General features: G+C 51.4%; 15 non-coding genes across 15 annotated transcripts; all 15 read right to left on the bottom strand.

Annotated features, from left to right (window-relative positions):
- Window positions 1-420: 420 nt before the first annotated feature.
- On the bottom strand, window positions 421-492 carry TRNAD-GUC (transfer RNA aspartic acid (anticodon GUC)). The gene has a single exon. It is a non-coding gene; the product is annotated as a tRNA-Asp (tRNA).
- A 1,396-nt stretch (window positions 493-1,888) lies between these two features.
- On the bottom strand, window positions 1,889-1,960 carry TRNAD-GUC (transfer RNA aspartic acid (anticodon GUC)). Its single transcript has one exon. It is a non-coding gene; the product is annotated as a tRNA-Asp (tRNA).
- Window positions 1,961-3,356: 1,396 nt separating this feature from the next.
- Window positions 3,357-3,428, bottom strand: TRNAD-GUC (transfer RNA aspartic acid (anticodon GUC)). The gene has a single exon. It is a non-coding gene; the product is annotated as a tRNA-Asp (tRNA).
- Window positions 3,429-4,824: 1,396 nt separating this feature from the next.
- Window positions 4,825-4,896, bottom strand: TRNAD-GUC (transfer RNA aspartic acid (anticodon GUC)). Its single transcript has one exon. It is a non-coding gene; the product is annotated as a tRNA-Asp (tRNA).
- Window positions 4,897-6,292: 1,396 nt separating this feature from the next.
- Window positions 6,293-6,364, bottom strand: TRNAD-GUC (transfer RNA aspartic acid (anticodon GUC)). The gene has a single exon. It is a non-coding gene; the product is annotated as a tRNA-Asp (tRNA).
- Window positions 6,365-9,229: 2,865 nt separating this feature from the next.
- TRNAD-GUC (transfer RNA aspartic acid (anticodon GUC)) lies at window positions 9,230-9,301 on the bottom strand. The gene has a single exon. It is a non-coding gene; the product is annotated as a tRNA-Asp (tRNA).
- A 1,397-nt stretch (window positions 9,302-10,698) lies between these two features.
- TRNAD-GUC (transfer RNA aspartic acid (anticodon GUC)) lies at window positions 10,699-10,770 on the bottom strand. The gene has a single exon. It is a non-coding gene; the product is annotated as a tRNA-Asp (tRNA).
- A 2,861-nt stretch (window positions 10,771-13,631) lies between these two features.
- Window positions 13,632-13,703, bottom strand: TRNAD-GUC (transfer RNA aspartic acid (anticodon GUC)). The gene has a single exon. It is a non-coding gene; the product is annotated as a tRNA-Asp (tRNA).
- Window positions 13,704-15,099: 1,396 nt separating this feature from the next.
- On the bottom strand, window positions 15,100-15,171 carry TRNAD-GUC (transfer RNA aspartic acid (anticodon GUC)). The gene has a single exon. It is a non-coding gene; the product is annotated as a tRNA-Asp (tRNA).
- Window positions 15,172-16,567: 1,396 nt separating this feature from the next.
- On the bottom strand, window positions 16,568-16,639 carry TRNAD-GUC (transfer RNA aspartic acid (anticodon GUC)). The gene has a single exon. It is a non-coding gene; the product is annotated as a tRNA-Asp (tRNA).
- A 1,397-nt stretch (window positions 16,640-18,036) lies between these two features.
- On the bottom strand, window positions 18,037-18,108 carry TRNAD-GUC (transfer RNA aspartic acid (anticodon GUC)). Its single transcript has one exon. It is a non-coding gene; the product is annotated as a tRNA-Asp (tRNA).
- Window positions 18,109-19,504: 1,396 nt separating this feature from the next.
- On the bottom strand, window positions 19,505-19,576 carry TRNAD-GUC (transfer RNA aspartic acid (anticodon GUC)). Its single transcript has one exon. It is a non-coding gene; the product is annotated as a tRNA-Asp (tRNA).
- A 1,397-nt stretch (window positions 19,577-20,973) lies between these two features.
- TRNAD-GUC (transfer RNA aspartic acid (anticodon GUC)) lies at window positions 20,974-21,045 on the bottom strand. Its single transcript has one exon. It is a non-coding gene; the product is annotated as a tRNA-Asp (tRNA).
- Window positions 21,046-22,441: 1,396 nt separating this feature from the next.
- On the bottom strand, window positions 22,442-22,513 carry TRNAD-GUC (transfer RNA aspartic acid (anticodon GUC)). The gene has a single exon. It is a non-coding gene; the product is annotated as a tRNA-Asp (tRNA).
- A 1,397-nt stretch (window positions 22,514-23,910) lies between these two features.
- On the bottom strand, window positions 23,911-23,982 carry TRNAD-GUC (transfer RNA aspartic acid (anticodon GUC)). Its single transcript has one exon. It is a non-coding gene; the product is annotated as a tRNA-Asp (tRNA).
- Window positions 23,983-24,845: the final 863 nt, after the last annotated feature.

Here is a 24,845-nt window from a genome sequence, read left to right as displayed (position 1 = left end):
TATCACCAGGAGAGGCTGAGATGAGAGTAGGGGTTCACGCGTGTGCCCGGACCGAGGTTAATGATGGGATTAGAGCTAGGGTTAGATGCAGGGAAAGAGTGAGAGTTATAATTAGGGATAAAGCTAACAGGTGATCATTACTCGTCATGTAACATGATACAAAGGGTCAGAAGAGGAACTGATTCAGGGTTACAATTTGGACTTCGCAGACAACAGGAGCACTAAATGGTGCTGAGGGGGACTCAATAAAGTGGACCGGCCGCCTAATGTAAGCAATTGTGCACAAATATTGTACGATGACTAGCGTTGCCGGTGCTTTTTTCTTAAAGAGTCAGTTCTTGGCACCCATTCCCTACTTGACTCAGCCTAATCTTCAAGAATATTTGTCAAGAACTAAAAAAAATCCAGAAAAGGTTTAACCTCCCCGTCGGGGAATTGAACCCCGGTCTCCCGCGTGACAGGCGGGGATACTGACCACTATACTAACGAGGAGACGTGAGGGCATGAAATGAACAGCTGCTGATGTCTGCACAGCATCCAGCGACCACCTAGCTGGCCTAGGGGGTCTCATTTTCCCCCGTCAAACGGCTTGCCCGATCTAAGGCTAATTTCTTTCTTTTTATCGGCACCAGGCTTAAAACTCAGTTTAAGGCGATAGTTCCGGGCTATGTTTGACTCCAGAGTTGAATCTGTCATCCCGCATTTCCTCAGCAAATCAAGCTACCCATCTCAAGTCTCATGAGCTGAGGACGGCAAAGTCCCTGTGGGCTTAGGACAGTCAAAGAAACCCCTGGGCTGCATGCTAAGCCCCTTTTCGGCTTCACTTTCCGAATCCTGCCCTAGCTTGCGATTAGTTTTTTTCTCACTTCTTGCCCCCATCTCCCACCTTGCCTCATGGTCTCCCCTCCTCTGCGCACCTGACAGTTTGCCTGCCCTTCCACTGCCTGTCTCCAGACTTTCCAAGGAGAAAAGGCAAAGCACTAAAGCGGGCCGGGCAACGGGTCAAGTTCCGCTTTCGGCGACTAGCAGGGAGGTAGCGTGGCCGAGCGGTCTAAGGCGCTGGATTAAGGCTCCAGTCTCTTCGGAGGCGTGGGTTCAAATCCCACCGCTGCCACTTTTCCTGGCCTTGCATTTTAAAGAAGAACGTAACGTTGACCTCTTCCTTCATTAGTGCCACCTCTGTCGCAATGAGCAAGCGGATGGTATGCCACACCCTGCAGGAAAAAGGTTTCGATTCTGACGTCTTGCTTTTCTGGACATCCAGTCTCAAGTTTCCCATCTGGAACGGCGCTCCCTGCTGCTTTGTGAAGGCTTGCTGCAAGAGCCTTCGAAACCCAGGAGCTCTTGCGTTGAGCTGTGACGCGTCCTGGGAAGACCTCCCGTTGCAGCGGAATGAGCCCCACTTCCAGGGCGTGCTGGTAGCAAATTTCCCACAGCCCACAGGGAGCAAACGATCCCAGGTGTGATGTATCACCAGGAGAGGCTGAGATGAGAGTAAGGGTTCACGCGTGTGCCCGGACCGAGGTTAATGATGGGATTAGAGCTAGGGTTAGATGCAGGGAAAGAGTGAGAGTTATAATTAGGGATAAAGCTAACAGGTGATCATTACTCGTCATGTAACATGATACAAAGGGTCAGAAGAGGAACTGATTCAGGGTTACAATTTGGACTTCGCAGACAACAGGAGCACTAAATGGTGCTGAGGGGGACTCAATAAAGTGGACCGGCCGCCTAATGTAAGCAATTGTGCACAAATATTGTACGATGACTAGCGTTGCCGGTGCTTTTTTCTTAAAGAGTCAGTTCTTGGCACCCATTCCCTACTTGACTCAGCCTAATCTTCAAGAATATTTGTCAAGAACTAAAAAAAATCCAGAAAAGGTTTAACCTCCCCGTCGGGGAATTGAACCCCGGTCTCCCGCGTGACAGGCGGGGATACTGACCACTATACTAACGAGGAGACGTGAGGGCATGAAATGAACAGCTGCTGATGTCTGCACAGCATCCAGCGACCACCTAGCTGGCCTAGGGGGTCTCATTTTCCCCCGTCAAACGGCTTGCCCGATCTAAGGCTAATTTCTTTCTTTTTATCGGCACCAGGCTTAAAACTCAGTTTAAGGCGATAGTTCCGGGCTATGTTTGACTCCAGAGTTGAATCTGTCATCCCGCATTTCCTCAGCAAATCAAGCTACCCATCTCAAGTCTCATGAGCTGAGGACGGCAAAGTCCCTGTGGGCTTAGGACAGTCAAAGAAACCCCTGGGCTGCATGCTAAGCCCCTTTTCGGCTTCACTTTCCGAATCCTGCCCTAGCTTGCGATTAGTTTTTTTCTCACTTCTTGCCCCCATCTCCCACCTTGCCTCATGGTCTCCCCTCCTCTGCGCACCTGACAGTTTGCCTGCCCTTCCACTGCCTGTCTCCAGACTTTCCAAGGAGAAAAGGCAAAGCACTAAAGCGGGCCGGGCAACGGGTCAAGTTCCGCTTTCGGCGACTAGCAGGGAGGTAGCGTGGCCGAGCGGTCTAAGGCGCTGGATTAAGGCTCCAGTCTCTTCGGAGGCGTGGGTTCAAATCCCACCGCTGCCACTTTTCCTGGCCTTGCATTTTAAAGAAGAACGTAACGTTGACCTCTTCCTTCATTAGTGCCACCTCTGTCGCAATGAGCAAGCGGATGGTATGCCACACCCTGCAGGAAAAAGGTTTCGCTTCTGACGTCTTGCTTTTCTGGACATCCAGTCTCAAGTTTCCCATCTGGAACGGCGCTCCCTGCTGCTTTGTGAAGGCTTGCTGCAAGAGCCTTCGAAACCCAGGAGCTCTTGCGTTGAGCTGTGACGCGTCCTGGGAAGACCTCCCGTTGCAGCGGAATGAGCCCCACTTCCAGGGCGTGCTGGTAGCCAATTTCCCACAGCCCACAGGGAGCAAACGATCCCAGGTGTGATGTATCACCAGGAGAGGCTGAGATGAGAGTAAGGGTTCACGCGTGTGCCCGGACCGAGGTTAATGATGGGATTAGAGCTAGGGTTAGATGCAGGGAAAGAGTGAGAGTTATAATTAGGGATAAAGCTAACAGGTGATCATTACTCGTCATGTAACATGATACAAAGGGTCAGAAGAGGAACTGATTCAGGGTTACAATTTGGACTTCGCAGACAACAGGAGCACTAAATGGTGCTGAGGGGGACTCAATAAAGTGGACCGGCCGCCTAATGTAAGCAATTGTGCACAAATATTGTACGATGACTAGCGTTGCCGGTGCTTTTTTCTTAAAGAGTCAGTTCTTGGCACCCATTCCCTACTTGACTCAGCCTAATCTTCAAGAATATTTGTCAAGAACTAAAAAAAATCCAGAAAAGGTTTAACCTCCCCGTCGGGGAATTGAACCCCGGTCTCCCGCGTGACAGGCGGGGATACTGACCACTATACTAACGAGGAGACGTGAGGGCATGAAATGAACAGCTGCTGATGTCTGCACAGCATCCAGCGACCACCTAGCTGGCCTAGGGGGTCTCATTTTCCCCCGTCAAACGGCTTGCCCGATCTAAGGCTAATTTCTTTCTTTTTATCGGCACCAGGCTTAAAACTCAGTTTAAGGCGATAGTTCCGGGCTATGTTTGACTCCAGAGTTGAATCTGTCATCCCGCATTTCCTCAGCAAATCAAGCTACCCATCTCAAGTCTCATGAGCTGAGGACGGCAAAGTCCCTGTGGGCTTAGGACAGTCAAAGAAACCCCTGGGCTGCATGCTAAGCCCCTTTTCGGCTTCACTTTCCGAATCCTGCCCTAGCTTGCGATTAGTTTTTTTCTCACTTCTTGCCCCCATCTCCCACCTTGCCTCATGGTCTCCCCTCCTCTGCGCACCTGACAGTTTGCCTGCCCTTCCACTGCCTGTCTCCAGACTTTCCAAGGAGAAAAGGCAAAGCACTAAAGCGGGCCGGGCAACGGGTCAAGTTCCGCTTTCGGCGACTAGCAGGGAGGTAGCGTGGCCGAGCGGTCTAAGGCGCTGGATTAAGGCTCCAGTCTCTTCGGAGGCGTGGGTTCAAATCCCACCGCTGCCACTTTTCCTGGCCTTGCATTTTAAAGAAGAACGTAACGTTGACCTCTTCCTTCATTAGTGCCACCTCTGTCGCAATGAGCAAGCGGATGGTATGCCACACCCTGCAGGAAAAAGGTTTCGCTTCTGACGTCTTGCTTTTCTGGACATCCAGTCTCAAGTTTCCCATCTGGAACGGCGCTCCCTGCTGCTTTGTGAAGGCTTGCTGCAAGAGCCTTCGAAACCCAGGAGCTCTTGCGTTGAGCTGTGACGCGTCCTGGGAAGACCTCCCGTTGCAGCGGAATGAGCCCCACTTCCAGGGCGTGCTGGTAGCAAATTTCCCACAGCCCACAGGGAGCAAACGATCCCAGGTGTGATGTATCACCAGGAGAGGCTGAGATGAGAGTAGGGGTTCACGCGTGTGCCCGGACCGAGGTTAATGATGGGATTAGAGCTAGGGTTAGATGCAGGGAAAGAGTGAGAGTTATAATTAGGGATAAAGCTAACAGGTGATCATTACTCGTCATGTAACATGATACAAAGGGTCAGAAGAGGAACTGATTCAGGGTTACAATTTGGACTTCGCAGACAACAGGAGCACTAAATGGTGCTGAGGGGGACTCAATAAAGTGGACCGGCCGCCTAATGTAAGCAATTGTGCACAAATATTGTACGATGACTAGCGTTGCCGGTGCTTTTTTCTTAAAGAGTCAGTTCTTGGCACCCATTCCCTACTTGACTCAGCCTAATCTTCAAGAATATTTGTCAAGAACTAAAAAAAATCCAGAAAAGGTTTAACCTCCCCGTCGGGGAATTGAACCCCGGTCTCCCGCGTGACAGGCGGGGATACTGACCACTATACTAACGAGGAGACGTGAGGGCATGAAATGAACAGCTGCTGATGTCTGCACAGCATCCAGCGACCACCTAGCTGGCCTAGGGGGTCTCATTTTCCCCCGTCAAACGGCTTGCCCGATCTAAGGCTAATTTCTTTCTTTTTATCGGCACCAGGCTTAAAACTCAGTTTAAGGCGATAGTTCCGGGCTATGTTTGACTCCAGAGTTGAATCTGTCATCCCGCATTTCCTCAGCAAATCAAGCTACCCATCTCAAGTCTCATGAGCTGAGGACGGCAAAGTCCCTGTGGGCTTAGGACAGTCAAAGAAACCCCTGGGCTGCATGCTAAGCCCCTTTTCGGCTTCACTTTCCGAATCCTGCCCTAGCTTGCGATTAGTTTTTTTCTCACTTCTTGCCCCCATCTCCCACCTTGCCTCATGGTCTCCCCTCCTCTGCGCACCTGACAGTTTGCCTGCCCTTCCACTGCCTGTCTCCAGACTTTCCAAGGAGAAAAGGCAAAGCACTAAAGCGGGCCGGGCAACGGGTCAAGTTCCGCTTTCTGCGACTAGCAGGGAGGTAGCGTGGCCGAGCGGTCTAAGGCGCTGGATTAAGGCTCCAGTCTCTTCGGAGGCGTGGGTTCAAATCCCACCGCTGCCACTTTTCCTGGCCTTGCATTTTAAAGAAGAACGTAACGTTGACCTCTTCCTTCATTAGTGCCACCTCTGTCGCAATGAGCAAGCGGATGGTATGCCACACCCTGCAGGAAAAAGGTTTCGCTTCTGACGTCTTGCTTTTCTGGACATCCAGTCTCAAGTTTCCCATCTGGAACGGCGCTCCCTGCTGCTTTGTGAAGGCTTGCTGCAAGAGCCTTCGAAACCCAGGAGCTCTTGCGTTGAGCTGTGACGCGTCCTGGGAAGACCTCCCGTTGCAGCGGAATGAGCCCCACTTCCAGGGCGTGCTGGTAGCAAATTTCCCACAGCCCACAGGGAGCAAACGATCCCAGGTGTGATGTATCACCAGGAGAGGCTGAGATGAGAGTAGGGGTTCACGCGTGTGCCCGGACCGAGGTTAATGATGGGATTAGAGCTAGGGTTAGATGCAGGGAAAGAGTGAGAGTTATAATTAGGGATAAAGCTAACAGGTGATCATTACTCGTCATGTAACATGATACAAAGGGTCAGAAGAGGAACTGATTCAGGGTTACAATTTGGACTTCGCAGACAACAGGAGCACTAAATGGTGCTGAGGGGGACTCAATAAAGTGGACCGGCCGCCTAATGTAAGCAATTGTGCACAAATATTGTACGATGACTAGCGTTGCCGGTGCTTTTTTCTTAAAGAGTCAGTTCTTGGCACCCATTCCCTACTTGACTCAGCCTAATCTTCAAGAATATTTGTCAAGAACTAAAAAAAATCCAGAAACGGTTTAACCTCCCCGTCGGGGAATTGAACCCCGGTCTCCCGCGTGACAGGCGGGGATACTGACCACTATACTAACGAGGAGACGTGAGGGCATGAAATGAACAGCTGCTGATGTCTGCACAGCATCCAGCGACCACCTAGCTGGCCTAGGGGGGTCTCATTTTCCCCCGTCAAACGGCTTGCCCGATCTAAGGCTAATTTCTTTCTTTTTATCGGCACCAGGCTTAAAACTCAGTTTAAGGCGATAGTTCCGGGCTATGTTTGACTCCAGAGTTGAATCTGTCATCCCGCATTTCCTCAGCAAATCAAGCTACCCATCTCAAGTCTCATGAGCTGAGGACGGCAAAGTCCCTGTGGGTTTAGGACAGTCAAAGAAACCCCTGGGCTGCATGCTAAGCCCCTTTTCGGCTTCACTTTCCGAATCCTGCCCTAGCTTGCGATTAGTTTTTTTCTCACTTCTTGCCCCCATCTCCCACCTTGCCTCATGGTCTCCCCTCCTCTGCGCACCTGACAGTTTGCCTGCCCTTCCACTGCCTGTCTCCAGACTTTCCAAGGAGAAAAGGCAAAGCACTAAAGCGGGCCGGGCAACGGGTCAAGTTCCGCTTTCTGCGACTAGCAGGGAGGTAGCGTGGCCGAGCGGTCTAAGGCGCTGGATTAAGGCTCCAGTCTCTTCGGAGGCGTGAGTTCAAATCCCACCGCTGCCACTTTTCCTGGCCTTGCATTTTAAAGAAGAACGTAACGTTGACCTCTTCCTTCATTAGTGCCACCTCTGTCGCAATGAGCAAGCGGATGGTATGCCACACCCTGCAGGAAAAAGGTTTCGCTTCTGACGTCTTGCTTTTCTGGACATCCAGTCTCAAGTTTCCCATCTGGAACGGCGCTCCCTGCTGCTTTGTGAAGGCTTGCTGCAAGAGCCTTCGAAACCCAGGAGCTCTTGCGTTGAGCTGTGACGCGTCCTGGGAAGACCTCCCGTTGCAGCGGAATGAGCCCCACTTCCAGGGCGTGCTGGTAGCAAATTTCCCACAGCCCACAGGGAGCAAACGATCCCAGGTGTGATGTATCACCAGGAGAGGCTGAGATGAGAGTAAGGGTTCACGCGTGTGCCCGGACCGAGGTTAATGATGGGATTAGAGCTAGGGTTAGATGCAGGGAAAGAGTGAGAGTTATAATTAGGGATAAAGCTAACAGGTGATCATTACTCGTCATGTAACATGATACAAAGGGTCAGAAGAGGAACTGATTCAGGGTTACAATTTGGACTTCGCAGACAACAGGAGCACTAAATGGTGCTGAGGGGGACTCAATAAAGTGGACCGGCCGCCTAATGTGAGCAATTGTGCACAAATATTGTACGATGACTAGCGTTGCCGGTGCTTTTTTCTTAAAGAGTCAGTTCTTGGCACCCATTCCCTACTTGACTCAGCCTAATCTTCAAGAATATTTGTCAAGAACTAAAAAAAATCCAGAAAAGGTTTAACCTCCCCGTCGGGGAATTGAACCCAGGTCTCCAGCGTGACAGGCGGGGATACTGACCACTATACTAACGAGGAGACGTGAGGGCATGAAATGAACAGCTGCTGATGTCTGCACAGCATCCAGCGACCACCTAGCTGGCCTAGGGGGTCTCATTTTCCCCCGTCAAACGGCTTGCCCGATCTAAGGCTAATTTCTTTCTTTTTATCGGCACCAGGCTTAAAACTCAGTTTAAGGCGATAGTTCCGGGCTATGTTTGACTCCAGAGTTGAATCTGTCATCCCGCATTTCCTCAGCAAATCAAGCTACCCATCTCAAGTCTCATGAGCTGAGGACGGCAAAGTCCCTGTGGGCTTAGGACAGTCAAAGAAACCCCTGGGCTGCATGCTAAGCCCCTTTTCGGCTTCACTTTCCGAATCCTGCCCTAGCTTGCGATTAGTTTTTTTCTCACTTCTTGCCCCCATCTCCCACCTTGCCTCATGGTCTCCCCTCCTCTGCGCACCTGACAGTTTGCCTGCCCTTCCACTGCCTGTCTCCAGACTTTCCAAGGAGAAAAGGCAAAGCACTAAAGCGGGCCGGGCAACGGGTCAAGTTCCGCTTTCGGCGACTAGCAGGGAGGTAGCGTGGCCGAGCGGTCTAAGGCGCTGGATTAAGGCTCCAGTCTCTTCGGAGGCGTGGGTTCAAATCCCACCGCTGCCACTTTTCCTGGCCTTGCATTTTAAAGAAGAACGTAACGTTGACCTCTTCCTTCATTAGTGCCACCTCTGTCGCAATGAGCAAGCGGATGGTATGCCACACCCTGCAGGAAAAAGGTTTCGCTTCTGACGTCTTGCTTTTCTGGACATCCAGTCTCAAGTTTCCCATCTGGAACGGCGCTCCCTGCTGCTTTGTGAAGGCTTGCTGCAAGAGCCTTCGAAACCCAGGAGCTCTTGCGTTGAGCTGTGACGCGTCCTGGGAAGACCTCCCGTTGCAGCGGAATGAGCCCCACTTCCAGGGCGTGCTGGTAGCCAATTTCCCACAGCCCACAGGGAGCAAACGATCCCAGGTGTGATGTATCACCAGGAGAGGCTGAGATGAGAGTAAGGGTTCACGCGTGTGCCCGGACCGAGGTTAATGATGGGATTAGAGCTAGGGTTAGATGCAGGGAAAGAGTGAGAGTTATAATTAGGGATAAAGCTAACAGGTGATCATTACTCGTCATGTAACATGATACAAAGGGTCAGAAGAGGAACTGATTCAGGGTTACAATTTGGACTTCGCAGACAACAGGAGCACTAAATGGTGCTGAGGGGGACTCAATAAAGTGGACCGGCCGCCTAATGTAAGCAATTGTGCACAAATATTGTACGATGACTAGCGTTGCCGGTGCTTTTTTCTTAAAGAGTCAGTTCTTGGCACCCATTCCCTACTTGACTCAGCCTAATCTTCAAGAATATTTGTCAAGAACTAAAAAAAATCCAGAAACGGTTTAACCTCCCCGTCGGGGAATTGAACCCCGGTCTCCCGCGTGACAGGCGGGGATACTGACCACTATACTAACGAGGAGACGTGAGGGCATGAAATGAACAGCTGCTGATGTCTGCACAGCATCCAGCGACCACCTAGCTGGCCTAGGGGGGTCTCATTTTCCCCCGTCAAACGGCTTGCCCGATCTAAGGCTAATTTCTTTCTTTTTATCGGCACCAGGCTTAAAACTCAGTTTAAGGCGATAGTTCCGGGCTATGTTTGACTCCAGAGTTGAATCTGTCATCCCGCATTTCCTCAGCAAATCAAGCTACCCATCTCAAGTCTCATGAGCTGAGGACGGCAAAGTCCCTGTGGGCTTAGGACAGTCAAAGAAACCCCTGGGCTGCATGCTAAGCCCCTTTTCGGCTTCACTTTCCGAATCCTGCCCTAGCTTGCGATTAGTTTTTTTCTCACTTCTTGCCCCCATCTCCCACCTTGCCTCATGGTCTCCCCTCCTCTGCGCACCTGACAGTTTGCCTGCCCTTCCACTGCCTGTCTCCAGACTTTCCAAGGAGAAAAGGCAAAGCACTAAAGCGGGCCGGGCAACGGGTCAAGTTCCGCTTTCTGCGACTAGCAGGGAGGTAGCGTGGCCGAGCGGTCTAAGGCGCTGGATTAAGGCTCCAGTCTCTTCGGAGGCGTGGGTTCAAATCCCACCGCTGCCACTTTTCCTGGCCTTGCATTTTAAAGAAGAACGTAACGTTGACCTCTTCCTTCATTAGTGCCACCTCTGTCGCAATGAGCAAGCGGATGGTATGCCACACCCTGCAGGAAAAAGGTTTCGCTTCTGACGTCTTGCTTTTCTGGACATCCAGTCTCAAGTTTCCCATCTGGAACGGCGCTCCCTGCTGCTTTGTGAAGGCTTGCTGCAAGAGCCTTCGAAACCCAGGAGCTCTTGCGTTGAGCTGTGACGCGTCCTGGGAAGACCTCCCGTTGCAGCGGAATGAGCCCCACTTCCAGGGCGTGCTGGTAGCAAATTTCCCACAGCCCACAGGGAGCAAACGATCCCAGGTGTGATGTATCACCAGGAGAGGCTGAGATGAGAGTAAGGGTTCACGCGTGTGCCCGGACCGAGGTTAATGATGGGATTAGAGCTAGGGTTAGATGCAGGGAAAGAGTGAGAGTTATAATTAGGGATAAAGCTAACAGGTGATCATTACTCGTCATGTAACATGATACAAAGGGTCAGAAGAGGAACTGATTCAGGGTTACAATTTGGACTTCGCAGACAACAGGAGCACTAAATGGTGCTGAGGGGGACTCAATAAAGTGGACCGGCCGCCTAATGTAAGCAATTGTGCACAAATATTGTACGATGACTAGCGTTGCCGGTGCTTTTTTCTTAAAGAGTCAGTTCTTGGCACCCATTCCCTACTTGACTCAGCCTAATCTTCAAGAATATTTGTCAAGAACTAAAAAAAATCCAGAAAAGGTTTAACCTCCCCGTCGGGGAATTGAACCCCGGTCTCCCGCGTGACAGGCGGGGATACTGACCACTATACTAACGAGGAGACGTGAGGGCATGAAATGAACAGCTGCTGATGTCTGCACAGCATCCAGCGACCACCTAGCTGGCCTAGGGGGTCTCATTTTCCCCCGTCAAACGGCTTGCCCGATCTAAGGCTAATTTCTTTCTTTTTATCGGCACCAGGCTTAAAACTCAGTTTAAGGCGATAGTTCCGGGCTATGTTTGACTCCAGAGTTGAATCTGTCATCCCGCATTTCCTCAGCAAATCAAGCTACCCATCTCAAGTCTCATGAGCTGAGGACGGCAAAGTCCCTGTGGGCTTAGGACAGTCAAAGAAACCCCTGGGCTGCATGCTAAGCCCCTTTTCGGCTTCACTTTCCGAATCCTGCCCTAGCTTGCGATTAGTTTTTTTCTCACTTCTTGCCCCCATCTCCCACCTTGCCTCATGGTCTCCCCTCCTCTGCGCACCTGACAGTTTGCCTGCCCTTCCACTGCCTGTCTCCAGACTTTCCAAGGAGAAAAGGCAAAGCACTAAAGCGGGCCGGGCAACGGGTCAAGTTCCGCTTTCGGCGACTAGCAGGGAGGTAGCGTGGCCGAGCGGTCTAAGGCGCTGGATTAAGGCTCCAGTCTCTTCGGAGGCGTGGGTTCAAATCCCACCGCTGCCACTTTTCCTGGCCTTGCATTTTAAAGAAGAACGTAACGTTGACCTCTTCCTTCATTAGTGCCACCTCTGTCGCAATGAGCAAGCGGATGGTATGCCACACCCTGCAGGAAAAAGGTTTCGATTCTGACGTCTTGCTTTTCTGGACATCCAGTCTCAAGTTTCCCATCTGGAACGGCGCTCCCTGCTGCTTTGTGAAGGCTTGCTGCAAGAGCCTTCGAAACCCAGGAGCTCTTGCGTTGAGCTGTGACGCGTCCTGGGAAGACCTCCCGTTGCAGCGGAATGAGCCCCACTTCCAGGGCGTGCTGGTAGCAAATTTCCCACAGCCCACAGGGAGCAAACGATCCCAGGTGTGATGTATCACCAGGAGAGGCTGAGATGAGAGTAAGGGTTCACGCGTGTGCCCGGACCGAGGTTAATGATGGGATTAGAGCTAGGGTTAGATGCAGGGAAAGAGTGAGAGTTATAATTAGGGATAAAGCTAACAGGTGATCATTACTCGTCATGTAACATGATACAAAGGGTCAGAAGAGGAACTGATTCAGGGTTACAATTTGGACTTCGCAGACAACAGGAGCACTAAATGGTGCTGAGGGGGACTCAATAAAGTGGACCGGCCGCCTAATGTAAGCAATTGTGCACAAATATTGTACGATGACTAGCGTTGCCGGTGCTTTTTTCTTAAAGAGTCAGTTCTTGGCACCCATTCCATACTTGACTCAGCCTAATCTTCAAGAATATTTGTCAAGAACTAAAAAAAATCCAGAAAAGGTTTAACCTCCCCGTCGGGGAATTGAACCCCGGTCTCCCGCCTGTCCGGGGATACTGACCACTATACTAACGAGGAGACGTGAGGGCATGAAATGAACAGCTGCTGATGTCTGCACAGCATCCAGCGACCACCTAGCTGGCCTAGGGGGTCTCATTTTCCCCCGTCAAACGGCTTGCCCGATCTAAGGCTAATTTCTTTCTTTTTATCGGCACCAGGCTTAAAACTCAGTTTAAGGCGATAGTTCCGGGCTATGTTTGACTCCAGAGTTGAATCTGTCATCCCGCATTTCCTCAGCAAATCAAGCTACCCATCTCAAGTCTCATGAGCTGAGGACGGCAAAGTCCCTGTGGGCTTAGGACAGTCAAAGAAACCCCTGGGCTGCATGCTAAGCCCCTTTTCGGCTTCACTTTCCGAATCCTGCCCTAGCTTGCGATTAGTTTTTTTCTCACTTCTTGCCCCCATCTCCCACCTTGCCTCATGGTCTCCCCTCCTCTGCGCACCTGACAGTTTGCCTGCCCTTCCACTGCCTGTCTCCAGACTTTCCAAGGAGAAAAGGCAAAGCACTAAAGCGGGCCGGGCAACGGGTCAAGTTCCGCTTTCGGCGACTAGCAGGGAGGTAGCGTGGCCGAGCGGTCTAAGGCGCTGGATTAAGGCTCCAGTCTCTTCGGAGGCGTGGGTTCAAATCCCACCGCTGCCACTTTTCCTGGCCTTGCATTTTAAAGAAGAACGTAACGTTGACCTCTTCCTTCATTAGTGCCACCTCTGTCGCAATGAGCAAGCGGATGGTATGCCACACCCTGCAGGAAAAAGGTTTCGCTTCTGACGTCTTGCTTTTCTGGACATCCAGTCTCAAGTTTCCCATCTGGAACGGCGCTCCCTGCTGCTTTGTGAAGGCTTGCTGCAAGAGCCTTCGAAACCCAGGAGCTCTTGCGTTGAGCTGTGACGCGTCCTGGGAAGACCTCCCGTTGCAGCGGAATGAGCCCCACTTCCAGGGCGTGCTGGTAGCCAATTTCCCACAGCCCACAGGGAGCAAACGATCCCAGGTGTGATGTATCACCAGGAGAGGCTGAGATGAGAGTAAGGGTTCACGCGTGTCCCCGGACCGAGGTTAATGATGGGATTAGAGCTAGGGTTAGATGCAGGGAAAGAGTGAGAGTTATAATTAGGGATAAAGCTAACAGGTGATCATTACTCGTCATGTAACATGATACAAAGGGTCAGAAGAGGAACTGATTCAGGGTTACAATTTGGACTTCGCAGACAACAGGAGCACTAAATGGTGCTGAGGGGGACTCAATAAAGTGGACCGGCCGCCTAATGTAAGCAATTGTGCACAAATATTGTACGATGACTAGCGTTGCCGGTGCTTTTTTCTTAAAGAGTCAGTTCTTGGCACCCATTCCCTACTTGACTCAGCCTAATCTTCAAGAATATTTGTCAAGAACTAAAAAAAATCCAGAAAAGGTTTAACCTCCCCGTCGGGGAATTGAACCCCGGTCTCCCGCGTGACAGGCGGGGATACTGACCACTATACTAACGAGGAGACGTGAGGGCATGAAATGAACAGCTGCTGATGTCTGCACAGCATCCAGCGACCACCTAGCTGGCCTAGGGGGTCTCATTTTCCCCCGTCAAACGGCTTGCCCGATCTAAGGCTAATTTCTTTCTTTTTATCGGCACCAGGCTTAAAACTCAGTTTAAGGCGATAGTTCCGGGCTATGTTTGACTCCAGAGTTGAATCTGTCATCCCGCATTTCCTCAGCAAATCAAGCTACCCATCTCAAGTCTCATGAGCTGAGGACGGCAAAGTCCCTGTGGGCTTAGGACAGTCAAAGAAACCCCTGGGCTGCATGCTAAGCCCCTTTTCGGCTTCACTTTCCGAATCCTGCCCTAGCTTGCGATTAGTTTTTTTCTCACTTCTTGCCCCCATCTCCCACCTTGCCTCATGGTCTCCCCTCCTCTGCGCACCTGACAGTTTGCCTGCCCTTCCACTGCCTGTCTCCAGACTTTCCAAGGAGAAAAGGCAAAGCACTAAAGCGGGCCGGGCAACGGGTCAAGTTCCGCTTTCGGCGACTAGCAGGGAGGTAGCGTGGCCGAGCGGTCTAAGGCGCTGGATTAAGGCTCCAGTCTCTTCGGAGGCGTGGGTTCAAATCCCACCGCTGCCACTTTTCCTGGCCTTGCATTTTAAAGAAGAACGTAACGTTGACCTCTTCCTTCATTAGTGCCACCTCTGTCGCAATGAGCAAGCGGATGGTATGCCACACCCTGCAGGAAAAAGGTTTCGCTTCTGACGTCTTGCTTTTCTGGACATCCAGTCTCAAGTTTCCCATCTGGAACGGCGCTCCCTGCTGCTTTGTGAAGGCTTGCTGCAAGAGCCTTCGAAACCCAGGAGCTCTTGCGTTGAGCTGTGACGCGTCCTGGGAAGACCTCCCGTTGCAGCGGAATGAGCCCCACTTCCAGGGCGTGCTGGTAGCAAATTTCCCACAGCCCACAGGGAGCAAACGATCCCAGGTGTGATGTATCACCAGGAGAGGCTGAGATGAGAGTAGGGGTTCACGCGTGTGCCCGGACCGAGGTTAATGATGGGATTAGAGCTAGGGTTAGATGCAGGGAAAGAGTGAGAGTTATAATTAGGGATAAAGCTAACAGGTGATCATTACTCGTCATGTAACATGATACAAAGGGTCAGAAGAGGAACTGATTCAGGGTTACAATTTGGACTTCGCAGACAACAGGAGCACTAAATGGTGCTGAGGGGGACTCAATAAAGTGGACCGGCCGCCTAATGTAAGCAATTGTGCACAAATATTGTACGATGACTAGCGTTGCCGGTGCTTTTTTCTTAAAGAGTCAGTTCTTGGCACCCATTCCCTACTTGACTCAGCCTAATCTTCAAGAATATTTGTCAAGAACTAAAAAAAATCCAGAAAAGGTTTAACCTCCCCGTCGGGGAATTGAACCCCGGTCTCCCGCGTGACAGGCGGGGATACTGACCACTATACTAACGAGGAGACGTGAGGGCATGAAATGAACAGCTGCTGATGTCTGCACAGCATCCAGCGACCACCTAGCTGGCCTAGGGGGTCTCATTTTCCCCCGTCAAACGGCTTGCCCGATCTAAGGCTAATTTCTTTCTTTTTATCGGCACCAGGCTTAAAACTCAGTTTAAGGCGATAGTTCCGGGCTATGTTTGACTCCAGAGTTGAATCTGTCATCCCGCATTTCCTCAGCAAATCAAGCTACCCATCTCAAGTCTCATGAGCTGAGGACGGCAAAGTCCCTGTGGGCTTAGGACAGTCAAAGAAACCCCTGGGCTGCATGCTAAGCCCCTTTTCGGCTTCACTTTCCGAATCCTGCCCTAGCTTGCGATTAGTTTTTTTCTCACTTCTTGCCCCCATCTCCCACCTTGCCTCATGGTCTCCCCTCCTCTGCGCACCTGACAGTTTGCCTGCCCTTCCACTGCCTGTCTCCAGACTTTCCAAGGAGAAAAGGCAAAGCACTAAAGCGGGCCGGGCAACGGGTCAAGTTCCGCTTTCTGCGACTAGCAGGGAGGTAGCGTGGCCGAGCGGTCTAAGGCGCTGGATTAAGGCTCCAGTCTCTTCGGAGGCGTGGGTTCAAATCCCACCGCTGCCACTTTTCCTGGCCTTGCATTTTAAAGAAGAACGTAACGTTGACCTCTTCCTTCATTAGTGCCACCTCTGTCGCAATGAGCAAGCGGATGGTATGCCACACCCTGCAGGAAAAAGGTTTCGCTTCTGACGTCTTGCTTTTCTGGACATCCAGTCTCAAGTTTCCCATCTGGAACGGCGCTCCCTGCTGCTTTGTGAAGGCTTGCTGCAAGAGCCTTCGAAACCCAGGAGCTCTTGCGTTGAGCTGTGACGCGTCCTGGGAAGACCTCCCGTTGCAGCGGAATGAGCCCCACTTCCAGGGCGTGCTGGTAGCAAATTTCCCACAGCCCACAGGGAGCAAACGATCCCAGGTGTGATGTATCACCAGGAGAGGCTGAGATGAGAGTAGGGGTTCACGCGTGTGCCCGGACCGAGGTTAATGATGGGATTAGAGCTAGGGTTAGATGCAGGGAAAGAGTGAGAGTTATAATTAGGGATAAAGCTAACAGGTGATCATTACTCGTCATGTAACATGATACAAAGGGTCAGAAGAGGAACTGATTCAGGGTTACAATTTGGACTTCGCAGACAACAGGAGCACTAAATGGTGCTGAGGGGGACTCAATAAAGTGGACCGGCCGCCTAATGTAAGCAATTGTGCACAAATATTGTACGATGACTAGCGTTGCCGGTGCTTTTTTCTTAAAGAGTCAGTTCTTGGCACCCATTCCCTACTTGACTCAGCCTAATCTTCAAGAATATTTGTCAAGAACTAAAAAAAATCCAGAAACGGTTTAACCTCCCCGTCGGGGAATTGAACCCCGGTCTCCCGCGTGACAGGCGGGGATACTGACCACTATACTAACGAGGAGACGTGAGGGCATGAAATGAACAGCTGCTGATGTCTGCACAGCATCCAGCGACCACCTAGCTGGCCTAGGGGGGTCTCATTTTCCCCCGTCAAACGGCTTGCCCGATCTAAGGCTAATTTCTTTCTTTTTATCGGCACCAGGCTTAAAACTCAGTTTAAGGCGATAGTTCCGGGCTATGTTTGACTCCAGAGTTGAATCTGTCATCCCGCATTTCCTCAGCAAATCAAGCTACCCATCTCAAGTCTCATGAGCTGAGGACGGCAAAGTCCCTGTGGGTTTAGGACAGTCAAAGAAACCCCTGGGCTGCATGCTAAGCCCCTTTTCGGCTTCACTTTCCGAATCCTGCCCTAGCTTGCGATTAGTTTTTTTCTCACTTCTTGCCCCCATCTCCCACCTTGCCTCATGGTCTCCCCTCCTCTGCGCACCTGACAGTTTGCCTGCCCTTCCACTGCCTGTCTCCAGACTTTCCAAGGAGAAAAGGCAAAGCACTAAAGCGGGCCGGGCAACGGGTCAAGTTCCGCTTTCTGCGACTAGCAGGGAGGTAGCGTGGCCGAGCGGTCTAAGGCGCTGGATTAAGGCTCCAGTCTCTTCGGAGGCGTGGGTTCAAATCCCACCGCTGCCACTTTTCCTGGCCTTGCATTTTAAAGAAGAACGTAACGTTGACCTCTTCCTTCATTAGTGCCACCTCTGTCGCAATGAGCAAGCGGATGGTATGCCACACCCTGCAGGAAAAAGGTTTCGCTTCTGACGTCTTGCTTTTCTGGACATCCAGTCTCAAGTTTCCCATCTGGAACGGCGCTCCCTGCTGCTTTGTGAAGGCTTGCTGCAAGAGCCTTCGAAACCCAGGAGCTCTTGCGTTGAGCTGTGACGCGTCCTGGGAAGACCTCCCGTTGCAGCGGAATGAGCCCCACTTCCAGGGCGTGCTGGTAGCAAATTTCCCACAGCCCACAGGGAGCAAACGATCCCAGGTGTGATGTATCACCAGGAGAGGCTGAGATGAGAGTAAGGGTTCACGCGTGTGCCCGGACCGAGGTTAATGATGGGATTAGAGCTAGGGTTAGATGCAGGGAAAGAGTGAGAGTTATAATTAGGGATAAAGCTAACAGGTGATCATTACTCGTCATGTAACATGATACAAAGGGTCAGAAGAGGAACTGATTCAGGGTTACAATTTGGACTTCGCAGACAACAGGAGCACTAAATGGTGCTGAGGGGGACTCAATAAAGTGGACCGGCCGCCTAATGTAAGCAATTGTGCACAAATATTGTACGATGACTAGCGTTGCCGGTGCTTTTTTCTTAAAGAGTCAGTTCTTGGCACCCATTCCCTACTTGACTCAGCCTAATCTTCAAGAATATTTGTCAAGAACTAAAAAAAATCCAGAAAAGGTTTAACCTCCCCGTCGGGGAATTGAACCCCGGTCTCCCGCGTGACAGGCGGGGATACTGACCACTATACTAACGAGGAGACGTGAGGGCATGAAATGAACAGCTGCTGATGTCTGCACAGCATCCAGCGACCACCTAGCTGGCCTAGGGGGTCTCATTTTCCCCCGTCAAACGGCTTGCCCGATCTAAGGCTAATTTCTTTCTTTTTATCGGCACCAGGCTTAAAACTCAGTTTAAGGCGATAGTTCCGGGCTATGTTTGACTCCAGAGTTGAATCTGTCATCCCGCATTTCCTCAGCAAATCAAGCTACCCATCTCAAGTCTCATGAGCTGAGGACGGCAAAGTCCCTGTGGGCTTAGGACAGTCAAAGAAACCCCTGGGCTGCATGCTAAGCCCCTTTTCGGCTTCACTTTCCGAATCCTGCCCTAGCTTGCGATTAGTTTTTTTCTCACTTCTTGCCCCCATCTCCCACCTTGCCTCATGGTCTCCCCTCCTCTGCGCACCTGACAGTTTGCCTGCCCTTCCACTGCCTGTCTCCAGACTTTCCAAGGAGAAAAGGCAAAGCACTAAAGCGGGCCGGGCAACGGGTCAAGTTCCGCTTTCGGCGACTAGCAGGGAGGTAGCGTGGCCGAGCGGTCTAAGGCGCTGGATTAAGGCTCCAGTCTCTTCGGAGGCGTGGGTTCAAATCCCACCGCTGCCACTTTTCCTGGCCTTGCATTTTAAAGAAGAACGTAACGTTGACCTCTTCCTTCATTAGTGCCACCTCTGTCGCAATGAGCAAGCGGATGGTATGCCACACCCTGCAGGAAAAAGGTTTCGCTTCTGACGTCTTGCTTTTCTGGACATCCAGTCTCAAGTTTCCCATCTGGAACGGCGCTCCCTGCTGCTTTGTGAAGGCTTGCTGCAAGAGCCTTCGAAACCCAGGAGCTCTTGCGTTGAGCTGTGACGCGTCCTGGGAAGACCTCCCGTTGCAGCGGAATGAGCCCCACTTCCAGGGCGTGCTGGTAGCCAATTTCCCACAGCCCACAGGGAGCAAACGATCCCAGGTGTGATGTATCACCAGGAGAGGCTGAGATGAGAGTAAGGGTTCACGCGTGTGCCCGGACCGAGGTTAATGATGGGATTAGAGCTAGGGTTAGATGCAGGGAAAGAGTGAGAGTTATAATTAGGGATAAAGCTAACAGGTGATCATTACTCGTCATGTAACATGATACAAAGGGTCAGAAGAGGAACTGATTCAGGGTTACAATTTGGACTTCGCAGACAACAGGAGCACTAAATGGTGCTGAGGGGGACTCAATAAAGTGGACCGGCCGCCTAATGTAAGCAATTGTGCACAAATATTGTACGATGACTAGCGTTGCCGGTGCTTTTTTCTTAAAGAGTCAGTTCTTGGCACCCATTCCCTACTTGACTCAGCCTAATCTTCAAGAATATTTGTCAAGAACTAAAAAAAATCCAGAAACGGTTTAACCTCCCCGTCGGGGAATTGAACCCCGGTCTCCCGCGTGACAGGCGGGGATACTGACCACTATACTAACGAGGAGACGTGAGGGCATGAAATGAACAGCTGCTGATGTCTGCACAGCATCCAGCGACCACCTAGCTGGCCTAGGGGGGTCTCATTTTCCCCCGTCAAACGGCTTGCCCGATCTAAGGCTAATTTCTTTCTTTTTATCGGCACCAGGCTTAAAACTCAGTTTAAGGCGATAGTTCCGGGCTATGTTTGACTCCAGAGTTGAATCTGTCATCCCGCATTTCCTCAGCAAATCAAGCTACCCATCTCAAGTCTCATGAGCTGAGGACGGCAAAGTCCCTGTGGGCTTAGGACAGTCAAAGAAACCCCTGGGCTGCATGCTAAGCCCCTTTTCGGCTTCACTTTCCGAATCCTGCCCTAGCTTGCGATTAGTTTTTTTCTCACTTCTTGCCCCCATCTCCCACCTTGCCTCATGGTCTCCCCTCCTCTGCGCACCTGACAGTTTGCCTGCCCTTCCACTGCCTGTCTCCAGACTTTCCAAGGAGAAAAGGCAAAGCACTAAAGCGGGCCGGGCAACGGGTCAAGTTCCGCTTTCTGCGACTAGCAGGGAGGTAGCGTGGCCGAGCGGTCTAAGGCGCTGGATTAAGGCTCCAGTCTCTTCGGAGGCGTGGGTTCAAATCCCACCGCTGCCACTTTTCCTGGCCTTGCATTTTAAAGAAGAACGTAACGTTGACCTCTTCCTTCATTAGTGCCACCTCTGTCGCAATGAGCAAGCGGATGGTATGCCACACCCTGCAGGAAAAAGGTTTCGCTTCTGACGTCTTGCTTTTCTGGACATCCAGTCTCAAGTTTCCCATCTGGAACGGCGCTCCCTGCTGCTTTGTGAAGGCTTGCTGCAAGAGCCTTCGAAACCCAGGAGCTCTTGCGTTGAGCTGTGACGCGTCCTGGGAAGACCTCCCGTTGCAGCGGAATGAGCCCCACTTCCAGGGCGTGCTGGTAGCAAATTTCCCACAGCCCACAGGGAGCAAACGATCCCAGGTGTGATGTATCACCAGGAGAGGCTGAGATGAGAGTAGGGGTTCACGCGTGTGCCCGGACCGAGGTTAATGATGGGATTAGAGCTAGGGTTAGATGCAGGGAAAGAGTGAGAGTTATAATTAGGGATAAAGCTAACAGGTGATCATTACTCGTCATGTAACATGATACAAAGGGTCAGAAGAGGAACTGATTCAGGGTTACAATTTGGACTTCGCAGACAACAGGAGCACTAAATGGTGCTGAGGGGGACTCAATAAAGTGGACCGGCCGCCTAATGTAAGCAATTGTGCACAAATATTGTACGATGACTAGCGTTGCCGGTGCTTTTTTCTTAAAGAGTCAGTTCTTGGCACCCATTCCCTACTTGACTCAGCCTAATCTTCAAGAATATTTGTCAAGAACTAAAAAAAATCCAGAAAAGGTTTAACCTCCCCGTCGGGGAATTGAACCCCGGTCTCCCGCGTGACAGGCGGGGATACTGACCACTATACTAACGAGGAGACGTGAGGGCATGAAATGAACAGCTGCTGATGTCTGCACAGCATCCAGCGACCACCTAGCTGGCCTAGGGGGTCTCATTTTCCCCCGTCAAACGGCTTGCCCGATCTAAGGCTAATTTCTTTCTTTTTATCGGCACCAGGCTTAAAACTCAGTTTAAGGCGATAGTTCCGGGCTATGTTTGACTCCAGAGTTGAATCTGTCATCCCGCATTTCCTCAGCAAATCAAGCTACCCATCTCAAGTCTCATGAGCTGAGGACGGCAAAGTCCCTGTGGGCTTAGGACAGTCAAAGAAACCCCTGGGCTGCATGCTAAGCCCCTTTTCGGCTTCACTTTCCGAATCCTGCCCTAGCTTGCGATTAGTTTTTTTCTCACTTCTTGCCCCCATCTCCCACCTTGCCTCATGGTCTCCCCTCCTCTGCGCACCTGACAGTTTGCCTGCCCTTCCACTGCCTGTCTCCAGACTTTCCAAGGAGAAAAGGCAAAGCACTAAAGCGGGCCGGGCAACGGGTCAAGTTCCGCTTTCTGCGACTAGCAGGGAGGTAGCGTGGCCGAGCGGTCTAAGGCGCTGGATTAAGGCTCCAGTCTCTTCGGAGGCGTGGGTTCAAATCCCACCGCTGCCACTTTTCCTGGCCTTGCATTTTAAAGAAGAACGTAACGTTGACCTCTTCCTTCATTAGTGCCACCTCTGTCGCAATGAGCAAGCGGATGGTATGCCACACCCTGCAGGAAAAAGGTTTCGCTTCTGACGTCTTGCTTTTCTGGACATCCAGTCTCAAGTTTCCCATCTGGAACGGCGCTCCCTGCTGCTTTGTGAAGGCTTGCTGCAAGAGCCTTCGAAACCCAGGAGCTCTTGCGTTGAGCTGTGACGCGTCCTGGGAAGACCTCCCGTTGCAGCGGAATGAGCCCCACTTCCAGGGCGTGCTGGTAGCAAATTTCCCACAGCCCACAGGGAGCAAACGATCCCAGGTGTGATGTATCACCAGGAGAGGCTGAGATGAGAGTAGGGGTTCACGCGTGTGCCCGGACCGAGGTTAATGATGGGATTAGAGCTAGGGTTAGATGCAGGGAAAGAGTGAGAGTTATAATTAGGGATAAAGCTAACAGGTGATCATTACTCGTCATGTAACATGATACAAAGGGTCAGAAGAGGAACTGATTCAGGGTTACAATTTGGACTTCGCAGACAACAGGAGCACTAAATGGTGCTGAGGGGGACTCAATAAAGTGGACCGGCCGCCTAATGTAAGCAATTGTGCACAAATATTGTACGATGACTAGCGTTGCCGGTGCTTTTTTCTTAAAGAGTCAGTTCTTGGCACCCATTCCCTACTTGACTCAGCCTAATCTTCAAGAATATTTGTCAAGAACTAAAAAAAATCCAGAAACGGTTTAACCTCCCCGTCGGGGAATTGAACCCCGGTCTCCCGCGTGACAGGCGGGGATACTGACCACTATACTAACGAGGAGACGTGAGGGCATGAAATGAACAGCTGCTGATGTCTGCACAGCATCCAGCGACCACCTAGCTGGCCTAGGGGGGTCTCATTTTCCCCCGTCAAACGGCTTGCCCGATCTAAGGCTAATTTCTTTCTTTTTATCGGCACCAGGCTTAAAACTCAGTTTAAGGCGATAGTTCCGGGCTATGTTTGACTCCAGAGTTGAATCTGTCATCCCGCATTTCCTCAGCAAATCAAGCTACCCATCTCAAGTCTCATGAGCTGAGGACGGCAAAGTCCCTGTGGGTTTAGGACAGTCAAAGAAACCCCTGGGCTGCATGCTAAGCCCCTTTTCGGCTTCACTTTCCGAATCCTGCCCTAGCTTGCGATTAGTTTTTTTCTCACTTCTTGCCCCCATCTCCCACCTTGCCTCATGGTCTCCCCTCCTCTGCGCACCTGACAGTTTGCCTGCCCTTCCACTGCCTGTCTCCAGACTTTCCAAGGAGAAAAGGCAAAGCACTAAAGCGGGCCGGGCAACGGGTCAAGTTCCGCTTTCTGCGACTAGCAGGGAGGTAGCGTGGCCGAGCGGTCTAAGGCGCTGGATTAAGGCTCCAGTCTCTTCGGAGGCGTGGGTTCAAATCCCACCGCTGCCACTTTTCCTGGCCTTGCATTTTAAAGAAGAACGTAACGTTGACCTCTTCCTTCATTAGTGCCACCTCTGTCGCAATGAGCAAGCGGATGGTATGCCACACCCTGCAGGAAAAAGGTTTCGCTTCTGACGTCTTGCTTTTCTGGACATCCAGTCTCAAGTTTCCCATCTGGAACGGCGCTCCCTGCTGCTTTGTGAAGGCTTGCTGCAAGAGCCTTCGAAACCCAGGAGCTCTTGCGTTGAGCTGTGACGCGTCCTGGGAAGACCTCCCGTTGCAGCGGAATGAGCCCCACTTCCAGGGCGTGCTGGTAGCAAATTTCCCACAGCCCACAGGGAGCAAACGATCCCAGGTGTGATGTATCACCAGGAGAGGCTGAGATGAGAGTAAGGGTTCACGCGTGTGCCCGGACCGAGGTTAATGATGGGATTAGAGCTAGGGTTAGATGCAGGGAAAGAGTGAGAGTTATAATTAGGGATAAAGCTAACAGGTGATCATTACTCGTCATGTAACATGATACAAAGGGTCAGAAGAGGAACTGATTCAGGGTTACAATTTGGACTTCGCAGACAACAGGAGCACTAAATGGTGCTGAGGGGGACTCAATAAAGTGGACCGGCCGCCTAATGTAAGCAATTGTGCACAAATATTGTACGATGACTAGCGTTGCCGGTGCTTTTTTCTTAAAGAGTCAGTTCTTGGCACCCATTCCCTACTTGACTCAGCCTAATCTTCAAGAATATTTGTCAAGAACTAAAAAAAATCCAGAAAAGGTTTAACCTCCCCGTCGGGGAATTGAACCCCGGTCTCCCGCGTGACAGGCGGGGATACTGACCACTATACTAACGAGGAGACGTGAGGGCATGAAATGAACAGCTGCTGATGTCTGCACAGCATCCAGCGACCACCTAGCTGGCCTAGGGGGTCTCATTTTCCTCCGTCAAACGGCTTGCCCGATCTAAGGCTAATTTCTTTCTTTTTATCGGCACCAGGCTTAAAACTCAGTTTAAGGCGATAGTTCCGGGCTATGTTTGACTCCAGAGTTGAATCTGTCATCCCGCATTTCCTCAGCAAATCAAGCTACCCATCTCAAGTCTCATGAGCTGAGGACGGCAAAGTCCCTGTGGGCTTAGGACAGTCAAAGAAACCCCTGGGCTGCATGCTAAGCCCCTTTTCGGCTTCACTTTCCGAATCCTGCCCTAGCTTGCGATTAGTTTTTTTCTCACTTCTTGCCCCCATCTCCCACCTTGCCTCATGGTCTCCCCTCCTCTGCGCACCTGACAGTTTGCCTGCCCTTCCACTGCCTGTCTCCAGACTTTCCAAGGAGAAAAGGCAAAGCACTAAAGCGGGCCGGGCAACGGGTCAAGTTCCGCTTTCGGCGACTAGCAGGGAGGTAGCGTGGCCGAGCGGTCTAAGGCGCTGGATTAAGGCTCCAGTCTCTTCGGAGGCGTGGGTTCAAATCCCACCGCTGCCACTTTTCCTGGCCTTGCATTTTAAAGAAGAACGTAACGTTGACCTCTTCCTTCATTAGTGCCACCTCTGTCGCAATGAGCAAGCGGATGGTATGCCACACCCTGCAGGAAAAAGGCGACTAGCAGGGAGGTAGCGTGGCCGAGCGGTCTAAGGCGCTGGATTAAGGCTCCAGTCTCTTCGGAGGCGTGGGTTCAAATCCCACCGCTGCCACTTTTCCTGGCCTTGCATTTTAAAGAAGAACG

The sequence above is a fragment of the Ambystoma mexicanum genome, chromosome 1p (assembly GCF_040938575.1).
Source record: "Ambystoma mexicanum isolate Mex_15411 chromosome 1p, UKY_AmexF1_1, whole genome shotgun sequence".
NCBI lineage: Eukaryota > Metazoa > Chordata > Amphibia > Caudata > Ambystomatidae > Ambystoma > Ambystoma mexicanum.
Note: the sequence above shows the minus strand (reverse complement) of the source record. Positions and strands in the feature narration are given on the sequence as shown.